Consider the following 12,408-nt stretch of genomic DNA (forward strand, 5'->3'; position numbering starts at 1 on the left):
TCGTTCTCCGCTATTAGTGACTTTGGAGTGACTCTTTGTTGCATGTTGAGGGATAGTTATGTGATCCAATTATGTTAGTATTGTTGAGGGAACTTACACTAGCGAAAGTATGAACCCTAGGCCTTATTTCCTATCATTGCAATACCGTTTATGCTCACTTTTATCACTTGCTAACTTTCTGTTTTTATTATTTCAGATTTCAAATACCTTTATCTACTATCCATATACCACTTGTATCACCATCTCTTCGCCGAACTAGTGCACCTATACAATTTACCATTGTATTGGGTGTGTTGGGGACACAAGAGACTCTTTGTTATTTGGTTGCAGGGTTGCTTGAGAGAGACCATCTTCATCCTACGCCTCCTACGGATTGATAAACCTTAGGTCATCCACTTGAGGGAAATTTGCTACTGTCCTACAAACCTCTGCACTTGGAGGCCCAATAACATCTACAAGAATAAGGTTGTGTAGTAGACATCAGTGATACATTCGCTGGGAGGAGAGTGTTGTGTTTTTTAGAGGCCCTGTTGTGTGTCCGTGTTGCAATTGACGCTACGAGATGGACAGAAAGAACGAGAAGCAATGAGAGGCGTGGACATGCAGCCGCGAGAAGCACTTATACAATGAGAGGTGCAACTAGAGGCACAGATACGAGCTACGTGAGGCACGGACATGAAGCTACATGATTGCATGGACGTCAATTCGTGTTGTGGTGCTACGTGAGGCACGGGCACGAACATATAGCCGTGCACTCAACTACATGCGCAAAAAGCCACATATGTGTCTCTGAGAAGCACCGGCCTCCATGCTTTTACCGCAAGATGGGATTCGACATTTATCCAGGGCATTCCGGGTTTTACAAGTGTAGGAAGAATCGTTTTTCACTTATGTTCTGTGGCAGAGGCATGGCTATTACTTCTGTGACGAAGGAATGTACGTTGAATGTACGTGACGTGAGGATTGACTATAGGCGTCCATTACTGTTTTTTCGGAATGTTTTTCAATTAACTGTGAGCATGAATGTGCCGATGGAGTAGGCACGGTCATGTTTGAAATACTTGCAAGGTCGTCCCTAAGGTGTCCTGAATATATCACCTAGATGCTTCACTGTTACAAGCACGATCGTTATTCTTGTCGAGGCACGGACGTGAAGGATGGATACAATGCCTTTGCAGTAGTCATGCCCCATATTAAGAAAAACATCCAACATTCTTAACATGTCACGTTTAGTGCCAGCAGGGTGGACATAAGGCTCGGCTTTCTGATGTTTTTGTTGTCAGCAACTTTCTTAACATGTTACGCACGAGAGATGTATGATTTTACCTAAGGTAGAGGAACGCACATGACGAACTAGAGGCACGAACGTGATTCTAAGGGAGGTAGGGATGCGAAGGATCGTGATGCATGCATCTGAAGGTGTGCCTCTATTTTCAAGAAGCTTTCATTGACACATTTTCATTGCAGGGGGCATGGCCTATGAGTTCCATGTGTCTTCGAAGGCATTCGGCCTCATTAACGGACGTGAAGCCAAGTTACGCATGGTCCCCATAGGAGTGGAGGTACAGAAGTGCCTCCGTGCGTGTTTCAAGTAGTTGGTGTTATTGACGGACAATCGTGCCTCTGTAGTGTTCTTCTCTGAGGGTCACAGACGTAAGCAATGTTTTCCAAGGAGAATAAACACGTAACTACCTCTGTATTCAAAATGTTTTTCTAAAGTGTTCCATACAAACGATTTTTAATATCGTGTGTGCAATGGTTTGTTAGAACATTGTGCACTGCTTTTAGGAGCATTCTGTAATTGTTGTCCCTACAATTTGACGCTGCATCCACAAAGGTACTAGTGCATTGCATGCTCGTCATTTTTGTGGACTGCTATGTGTACCTGATCTTTGTGTTATGCTAATCGTATACTATCTGTACTGTGTTTATATTTTTTAGTTCATGCCAATATATTCTACTAATAGATAACTCCAACATTGCACTGGAAATAAACTTGTTCAAAAGATATGTAAACTTCAAGCAAACTACAAGGTTAACTGCGACACAGGCAAACCTAAATTTATAACAAGCAAACGACAGTCTTGAGAGAAAGCAAATCTAATGAGAAATCTAGAATGGCATGAGCAATCTTCTAGATACTTTTCTTGGCGGGGACCACCTGCTTCAGTAGTCGTAGTCTCCCCAGGACCTAGCGCACTTCCTGGACTGCTCCTTCTCGAGTTTTTCCCGACGAAGCCCTTCCTGGATGGTGGTGAGGTGGCTCCATATCTCATACGCACCGTAAGCGTCTTTTGCCGCGTACTTGATGTGCCTCATGGACAAGGGAATGCACGCCCAACGCTTGTGTTCTGCGTTGGTGAGCTTCTTCTTCATGTTGTTGTAGTAGTCGTGGACAAGGATGCCTGAGACGTCCCCAAGGGAGTCCAGAGGCTTGGTAGTTATAGGCACCCTCCATTCCTTCTGGATGTCGAAGAAGTGGGCGATCTCCAGTCCGACGCGGTCGAGCATCTCTTTGTCGCAGTCGATGGAGAAGCCAGGCTAGCCAGCAAACGTGTACCTAGGTCGGCGAGGAAGTTGTCGAACCTGGTGCAGTTCTTGTCAGCGGCGCTCAGTTGGAAGAGCAGCACCGGATGATCCTTACCGACAGAGAGCTGGACGAGGGCTGGTGTTTGATCTTCGCCAATGCCGTTGGTGTACTCCACATCAACTTCGACGATCTTGTGGCGCTCGAATTGGACGTGTCGCTCGTACTGCTTGATGGTGGTCGCCGCCTTATGCAAGTCGTTGGTGTGGATCACGTGCAACTTGGTGTTGCCGTGGGCCCGCACCTCCATGAATTCCTTGGTGAATCCCATGGCCTGGAGCAGTTCTTCCTCCTGCAACCTGGTATTTCACAGGGAACAATGAGTGGGAGCGCAATGGCGATTTCTGTTGTTTGTGGGTGAGAAATTCGCGGCTGAAGTCTAAATTTAAGGGCGGAGAAGCGGCAAAGGAGTGCACGATCTCACTGTCGATGCGGTTGTGCACATCATGGGTTGTGGATCGTGGTTTCATCTCCCTGTCGATTTGGTTGTGCACATCCTAGGTTTTTGATCGTGGTGTTTCTTTATAAAAAAAATCAACAATTATTTTTTAATAACCGTTGTATCTCCAGCATGTCAGGGAGAAGATCGTTGTCTTGCATAGTTTGCTATCAAATGTCAACTTTTACAATTTATCTCGTGAGGCATGCAGGGGGAGTATGTAGAGGCACATGTCTCTGCCCAAGAGAATAATGCTTGAAGTGGCTATGTAGAGACACACAGGCGTTATACATTCACAGGGAGTGGCAATTGTTTTCAGTGATACATTCGCTGGGAGGAGCAGTGCTGTGTTTTTTAGAGGCACTGTTGTGTGTTCGTGTTGCAACTGACGCTACGATATGGACAGAAAGAACGAGAGGCAACGAGAGGCATGGACATGCAGCTGCGAGAAGCACTTATACAACGAGAGGCGCAACTAGAGGCACATATACGATGCTACATGAAGCACGAACATGAAGCTACGTGATTGCACAAACGTCAATTCGTGTTGTGGTGCTACGTGAGGCACGGATATGAACATATAGCCGTGCACTCAACTACATGCGCCAAAAGCCGCAGATGTGTCTTTGAGAAGCACTGGCCTCCATGGTTTTACCGCAAGATGGGATTCGACATTTATCCAGGGCATTCCGGGTTTTACAAGTGTAGGAAGAATCATTTTCCACTTATATGTTTTGTGGTAGAGGCACGGCTATTACTTCTGTGACGAAGGAATGAACATAGAATGTACGTGACATGAGGGTTGGCAATAGGCGTCCGTTACTATTTTTCCAGAATGTTTTTCAATTAACTGTGAGAGGCATGAATGTGCAGACGGAACAGGCACGGTCATGCCTGAAATAGTTGCAACGTCATCCCTAAGGTGTCCTGAATGTATCACCTATATGCTTCACTGTTACAAGCACAGTCGTTATTCTTGTTGAGGCACGGTATTCAGAGGCATGAATGTGCCGACGCAACAGGAACGGTTATGTCTGAAATAGTTGCAAGGACGAGATGGGAAGAAACAATGAGAAGCAACGAGGGGCGTGGGCATGCAGCTCCGAGACACACTTATACATCGAGAAGCACAGCTAGAGGCACATGTACGATGCTATGTGAGGCACGAACATGAAACTATGTGATTGCATGGACCTCAATCCGTGCCCGTGTTCTGTCAAATTTTTTAAGTGACACTTTGTAAAGGCATGGATGTTTAAGGTGACAGCCATAGGGGAAGGCACTAGTTTTTTAGGAGAAGTGCTGTGCGGTAGACAAAGGTGTATGTTTGAGCTCATCGCAACAAACTACCACTACAAGAAATCTGTTAATACATGACGGATCTAGTCCGTCACAAATCAGTAAAAAACTGTCATGGGTGCCCGTGCATGACGGATCTGAAATCCGTCATGTATATTGCGTCATAATTTGACGTCGTACCTTCCTTGACGGTTCTTGACCGTCATGGATATGCACCAGGCCCGCCCAAGCCCAAACCTCTGTGACGGGAACAAGCCGTCATGGATTAACGCCACGTAGGATTTTCGATTGACCAATTCGAATGACATGGCTGCCTACGTGGATACTATTTTCCGTCACAAAAATCGTCATAAATTTGGTTGAGCCCATTACCCCATTCATTTCTGCCGCATTAGCCCATTTATTTTTGCCTAATTTTGACCATTATGTTTTTATCATAGTGCGTCTCACAAATCCAAATGACAATTTTTACCAAGAGGATGTGTCTTCAAAGTATCAGAACATTACACAGTTAATACAGCTTGCAGCCATCTATATGTATCTACAACATAGCAGTTTACAAAATCCTCACTACAAAGTTAGGAACCATTACAATCCATTTTACATCAACATAACATATGAACTATTGAGGTTGTTATTCATGTTCTTGTCGTCGGCCCTCCTCAGCCCTCCTGTGGCAACTAACATGTCGTGGCTGATTGTGATGGCAACACCAAGTAGCTCGCTACCTAATCTTACCTAGCATATTTAGAGGAACCTTATTAGATATTTGCATATATGAGTAGTTCATAGAAAAAAGAGAATTAGAACAAAGTTAAAAATGAACTACATGTTGTCCAAAATTCTTAGATCTTACAGTGCCTACAAATGAGAATAACTTTGCATCTACTATAAAACAAGAGTAAACATGAGGACGAAAATTAATCCAAAGAAAAGCATGTCAAATGAAAGTCAAATGACAAAGAAACAAAACATACATCCCAGAACTCAAGTACTATAGTAGTACTAGTTGAGGCCATAACATGCCAACAAAATGGCAACCGGGTCAACGAGTAGCGCCATAAGATTTAATGGTTATGCTGCAAATTGCTGCCCACTTTACAAACATAGTAGTATTATCTATAACAGGATAAAATAATGAAATGAAATAAACTGAACCAGTATATATGTTTACTGGGTGACAACGGTAGGAACAAGGCTTGTGCATGTCTAGCAAACCTAACAGCTTGCACGAGAACTACAAATTAATCTATGCATGGCTTAAAAATTACTTCAGGGTTATTAATGTACAAGCCAAATCAGAACAAATGAATAGGAGGTGACGACCACTCTAGTAGTGTATCTAAGCAATGCAAGGTTATTAAGGTACAAGCCGGAGTTTGAAGTTCCTTTTTTTCATTGGTTCATCTTGTACAGATTGCATTTTAGATATGCTCAATCTAGGGGAGCCAAAAAGGTATCAGCATGAAACAAAAAACACTGCTTAACTATAAAATCCTAGCACATATCCTCCAAAAATTTCATATTTAACATCTTTATTGCAAAACAGAAGTATGTCTATCTTTCTTGTGATCTTAGTTAGTGTATGCAAGCTTGAACTACTACACTCATATACATAACAGTAAGAAGCAACATTAATTTTTGCAAACTAGAATACTTCATGCACAAATTAATTAAGTACGACAAACTAAGCTGTTTTGATGTTATTGCATAAGGCCAAAAAATTTATCAGGGCACTTGCATGTACGCCATGCAGTAGCAATCACTAACCTGTTTTGATGTTATTGCATCAGGCCAAAAAATTATCAAACATCTCAACAAACATGTGAAAGGCACACCTACTGTAGGAAGGTTTCAGCATCTACACCTATAGGCAACAAGTCGTGTAAAAAAATCAAAGAAAGAGAGTCAGGTCATAGTGAAATCCAAAACATAAGCGAGAAGATAAATTGGATTGTTTTTATGTCAAAACAAAGAGATGTTTTTTGTCTACATTTATGAAATGAATAGTATGATCATGTTTGTTAGTTGTCAAGCATATCTTACCATCAACGTCGTCTGCATCTAGGCATGCTAGTTGTGCTATATTTATACTAGCTAATGCACTGTAACTTCGGCCAAAATTTTCAACATAACTTGTGTGTTCTCTGCTCTCTACGCTATCCTACCTCCCTTTCACTTTCAGAAATATCAGAGTTAGAATGGACATACAGTTTGTTTGCCAATATTCAGTTTGTTTACAACCATGTTTATAAGGCAACAAAAAAAAGATGTAATTTGTATGCCCGCAATTTTACCCAATATTCAGCCATGAGGTGAAGGCTCTTCCTTGAGAACCAGCTATGGCCTTTTACAACTTACTAAAACCAGCTCAGAGAAGCACAAAATCTCAAGCATGAAGAGCCGAGTTGTGGGCACCTGACCAACACTTCAGTCCATGCGTGTTAGGCCGCTACCGTCAGGGAGGAAGATGCAGAGGCCAGAGGTTGCCCTCGCAGCCGGGATCTAGTCCGTGCGTGTGAGAAGTATGACAATCAATCAAAGGAACTTGTTACACACACACATAGAGAGAGAAAATAGTCTGATTACATTCCAGTGGTTCATCATGTCATGTTCAGATTCAGAATAAGCTAATAGAGCCTAGCACAGGAAAAAACTAAACATGCTTATGGAAATATCTCCTCAAGTTAAAGTGTTAACCATCAAGATTATTTTTAAAATTTGGTGAAGCACATTTGTACATTGAGAACGTAAGATTAATGGCATATCGGATAGCAGGAAATGAAAACAATAAGTGCAGCTCTAGCACTCTGACCAATATGGCGCTCTCCTTGCAATGAAATGTTGTTCACATATTTTGAAATACCTTTTTTTCTCCCGTGTGCAGATCATTTCTTTCAGGGGCGCTCTATTTTGCTCCAAAACCAACGACAAACCTAGACTGAAATGCTTGCCTACTCAGTTTCAGATCTATCCCCTCAACCTATTCTATTCTAGCTCTAGAATTAGGTAGCCACAGACCAAAATCAACTAAGATACTGATTCGTGGATATTATCATGGGGTTACAGAAGATTGAAGACGAACTGACCTGGAAGCTATGAGATTAGTCCAAAGAAAAATGGGGGAAAAACAAGAACAGGTGGATCTACAGTTTGGATGTAGGGGGCGGGCGAGAGGTCTGACTTCATGGACGAGGAAGGAAAGGGTGATGCTGCCGTCGCTTCTGCCTCCAGTGTGCCATGTAGTAGACCGGCCACCGCACGGCCGCTCCGCTCCGACAAGCCGACGTCAGGTTTGAGCTCCATGCCGGATCTGCACAATAGGTCGCAAAGATAAGAGATACGCCTAGATTGAATTGGATTCAGTTCGATTCTTCACCGCAAAAGGTAGTAGTAGAGCTACTGCGTCCTTACCAACAGAGGGAGGAAGAGTCACGGGAGCCAATCCAGATCCAGTAGAGAGACGGACGGGGATCTACTTCGCTTCCAGGCGTGCTCCGGTTGGTTCCGGTGGAGGAGAAGGAGCAGGACGGCAGCGGTGCAGCGGAGAAGGAGGAGATGGTGATGCGGCGCGGGCAGGGCAAGGAAGTAGGGAAATAGAGAGGGTTGAGACGATGGGGGCGGCGGCAGAGGAGGAGTGGGGAAGGAGTGTCTCTGGTGTTAGGTTTAGGTTTTATGAGGGGAATGGTTTAGGGCTTCAGGCGCGCTTGCGGGGCTTTACTAGTCTGTCCATGGCGGTTTTTGAAATTGTCACCGGAAATCCGTCATGTATTACTAGGTTTCTTGTAGTGTACTTGGCATCACGCTAGTCTGCGGAGCACCATAGTGAAAATTATGTATACTAATGACGTGGGGAGCTAGCAACCTCACTGAACTATGCAGAAACATACTTCACCACAACCATTCATCCTCCATTATTAGTCAGTGAATCCTTTTATTATTATCACAGATAAATAAAGTAACCCACGTAAGTGTTTCACCTTCTTTGACCGGGAATTTTCACCGCCGTCCTCTTGGACATAATTATATGCTCAGTTACATACCATGACATAACTAAATAACAAAACTGGTGTGTACAGCCTGTTCAAAAACTAGACATACATTACTGAACTTTGGTATAGGAAGCATACCACCAGCAACGCTCTATCAGGAAAGGTCGTTGATTATCATCCGCAGCAGGTTCATGAATTTAATTAAATCCGTATTCTATTTTCCAAAAATGGTTCAGTATTAACTATTTTTAGAGCTGTTCACAATCTTGGCTGTCAATGTCAATCAGTAAAGGATCTCTGGTGCTTGGTTATAAAAGCAGCTTTAGCAAATGTATATTTCAAGGCAAGACAAGCAAAAAGCAGAAACAATAATCTATCACTAGGCGGCTCAAAAAAGTGTTTGCAACAATAAAATTTTATCTAAATTCCTCACAGCTGCACCCAGCAACGTCATCCGCAACCCTACCCTACCGTCGCCGACGCCAACCACGCGAACATGTGTGGCTAGGTGGTATTTGAAACAGGTGATCTATCAACGTTAACCTTGTCCCCAGCCTACAAGATCCCAAACACCGACTCCCAGTCAACAGCACCCCAAACGCCGACCTCCAGCACCCTGTGTCCGGTTAAGCAATAGTGCATGACGTCTGGCCACTCTCTTGGACTTCCGGCCACCGCCGTTGTTTGCAAGACCTAACAGGCTTCAATTTAACTACCAACCTCCCTTGGCGAAGTTCATCGCTCACCTGGGACTTGGACGCCGCAGATCGCTGCAGCTCGTAGCGTTCTCAAGCACAAACGTCGACTCCCAATCAACCCCACCCCTAAGAGGCATGGGTCGTGTACAGGTTCGGCCTCGTACTGCGTGAATTTGGTTTAGGTCACAACGAATTTTCAAGTAATTCCTAGCATAACAGCGTAGATGCGTCGCTTTCAAACACGATAGAGATTAACATAGAGGGAAACAGATCTTAGCAAAAAATTCACATAGAAATTAAGATAAAATGGAATAACCCTAGATCTAGAGGGAGAATCGAGAGAGAAGAGACGATGAACTCTACAGTGGGTGAGTGGGAGGGGGGGTCTGGGTTGGCACAAAACAGAAGAGACAATTATAGTACGCGCCTGCTCACTGACATGTGGCTACTGTACAGCGGCAAAGATAGAGGCACTGACTGACGACCCCAACACGCACGGATTTGCATGCACATAAGGCACGACTTTGTTTCTGTTTTCCAAATTTTCTCAGTGACGCGTTCACTGAGACAGGTTGTGCATGTCCATGACGCATGACCATGCTTCTGTTTTCCAAAGTATTTTTCCCTAGCACGGCCTCTCAGAGGGACAGGGACGTGAAGACACGGTGCGCATCGTCCTGTAAGGATAAGAATGAGACACACGGAAGGGCCTCTGTATTCTAAATGTTATTAGTGACGTGTTCATTGACATACTTGTGGTCTTTAGGCAGTTGGCGCACGGTTGTACATGTGCACGACACACGAACGTCTTTTGTGTTCTCCTAGTTGTTTTCGCATGACACGACCACTCTGAGGGACAAGGGAGTGAAGCCACGGTGCGCACGGTTCTCCAAGGAGAAAATGCACTGAAGTGCCTCTATTTTCAGAACATTTTAAGTTGCTTGTTCACTAAGAGAGGCACGGGTGTACGTTTAAATAACGCAAGACCGTGCTACTGTTTTCCGACTTGTTCTTTTCTGACACAGTCTCTCGGAGGGACACGGTGTATGCAATTAAAAGGGGCATGGAATCTTTCGCTTTGATGAATTCTTCGGATGCATCAGTTTTCTTCGATATGATAATGAGAATGGAAACCCATCATCTAAAAAGTGATTGGAGGTTCGTTGCTCACCTTAAGTCATTATCACAGCATTCCAAATGTTTTTAGTGATGCGTTCACACGAACATATGATTTTCACAACCTCTTGATGCACGTTCGTTTTCTGTGGGGTGCACGGACGTCCTTCGGAGAGGCGCGGTTGCAGCAGTTTCAGGTTTGCAGTAGACGCATGTTGCTTTTAAAAGACATAATTTCATGCCAAGCAACTGAGATAAACAAGAGGATACTAGTTTGATTTTTTTAGCATCTGTGTGAGCTGATTTCTTTTATCATTGGGTCTAGAAACATATGATCGATATTGTAAACAAAAAGCACGTAATTGATATCATAAACATTCATATTCCTATTTTTAAAAATATGAGGTTACTGACTGAAAAAAGCTTACAGACGGTACGGTGCAAAACGAGGTGAGAATTATTTGACCATGTTTACACAACACACTCATTCAATATAGCAAGTATATCTCTCCGGACCTGTTTTCAGCATCCACAGTTGAATGGATCTGGCAAATCTAGATATTCAACACCTATGTTTTTTAAATCCATGTGCATATGGTTGCAAGTTGTTGTTAATTTAAGCTTGGCACAAGTAGAAGCCCTTTTGTCCATTTGCAGTACCTCTTCTTGCTGTTTGTAAAATTCACGAGTGAAATCTCTGGGCAGGCCAAACTTAAGCCTAATGGTCAGTAGCATCCTAGCATTGAGAATAAAGAATGTCACAAATTCAGTGTTTGCATCTGTGACTGCATAGTCTTACAGCGTTAATGTCCTCAAACAAATGTCGTGATTATTGAGAAACACCCACTGCTTTTGGCGCCATTCATTTGTTATACCTCTTTGATCCCATCCTCCCCCCTAAACACACATGAAGAACAAACTGAGCAGTTAGTGCCAGTATATTATGTATATTGTGCGTGGGCTTTCAATGTGTGTGAAATCATCACCTCGATAAAAAAGTTCTGCAAGCATTGAAAGCACCGCAACAAGTCAACAATCTCATCGAGATTAAAGCATGTCTGTGAGATAAACAAGGTCTTGACAGAATCCAACACCGCGTGTAGGCTACTTATGCAGAGACCCTTCATTGAGCACATAATGTGATATTATTAGCTCATGGATGTGAATCTCATGTGCTTTTGAATAACGCAGGTCAAAGTAACATGCAGAGGGAGTACCTAAATAACTGTAGACCCAATGACGACATTTGTTTCATTGGGTAATTCAGAAATTTTTCCCAGGGTGTCCAACATAGGCGCGGACAAAACTGTTATTTGGAGTTGTGCATCTACAGAATCATGTAGCAGTCTTCGGAGGGAAGGGGCATCCTCAATGATCAGTTTTCCTCCATCGGAACGAATGCCAATGCTTACAAGCCTAGCTGAGTTTATTCGTAGACAACAGAATTTCTTGTTGCAAACAAGTAGCAGGCACTGCAGGGCAGGGCAACCGTGGTGGATGAACTTCCGCAAGGAGACATCCGATATATAAACCTCCACCAGCAAAAGTCTCCTGAGTAGTGGGAGGCAAAGCATTTCTACTAGATTGTCTTCTAGTTTGCACATGGCGAATGTGATGGTGTGGAGAGACGAGCGAAATCTCGAGATGGATGCCGGTGGTGATGACATAGAAGAAGGGATTCTGCGTGCTTGCCTGGGCCTTGGCTAGAAGAAATTTGGGAATATATGATAGAACTCTAAAACCTGGAGTTTGTCTAGATTCTGAGACAGGAACAACTCATTGATGCCACAAGGTTGGCACTGGAGGTAGATCGTCGGGATGCAGAGGCGGCGAATCGGGCCCTCGTGATCGGAGAGGATAGATACAGGATGACTGAAGCCATCAGCCACAGATTCTCCGCGGCAGTTGCAACTAAGATGTCGGCATTGAGTTCCGACGTATCTTTCCTGGACGATTTGCTTGTCCGGGAGAACGCGGATGATTTGGCAACAGATTTTTTCCAGAGATCTGGTAGAACGAGTATCAAGGATCACACGAATGTCGAGATTGAGGGGTGCGGTGCGCCATATGCGGCGCCACCAAGATGCGATCACTTGTGTGCGGATGCCTTCCTTTATGGGCAGATGAGAGATGATCTCGCCGAGGATGGCGTCCGGGAGATCGCTGATGCGGTGCGGACCAGACTCAACATGGTTCTTGGATCCAGTGGGCGGGCCATAGCCGCTCGTCTTAACGAGCTTATAGGGCATGAGCACAGCCGCGAACCTTGTCTTCTTG

General features: G+C 44.0%; 1 pseudogene; it reads right to left on the bottom strand.

Moving 5' to 3' along the window:
* Positions 1-2,166: 2,166 nt before the first annotated feature.
* LOC125518024 (uncharacterized) lies at positions 2,167-2,858 on the bottom strand (annotated as a pseudogene).
* Between the last annotated feature and the right edge of the window lie 9,550 nt (positions 2,859-12,408).

Source organism: Triticum urartu, chromosome 7A (genome assembly GCF_056163025.1).
Source record: "Triticum urartu cultivar PI428250 chromosome 7A, HENAU_Tu73, whole genome shotgun sequence".
NCBI lineage: Eukaryota > Viridiplantae > Streptophyta > Magnoliopsida > Poales > Poaceae > Triticum > Triticum urartu.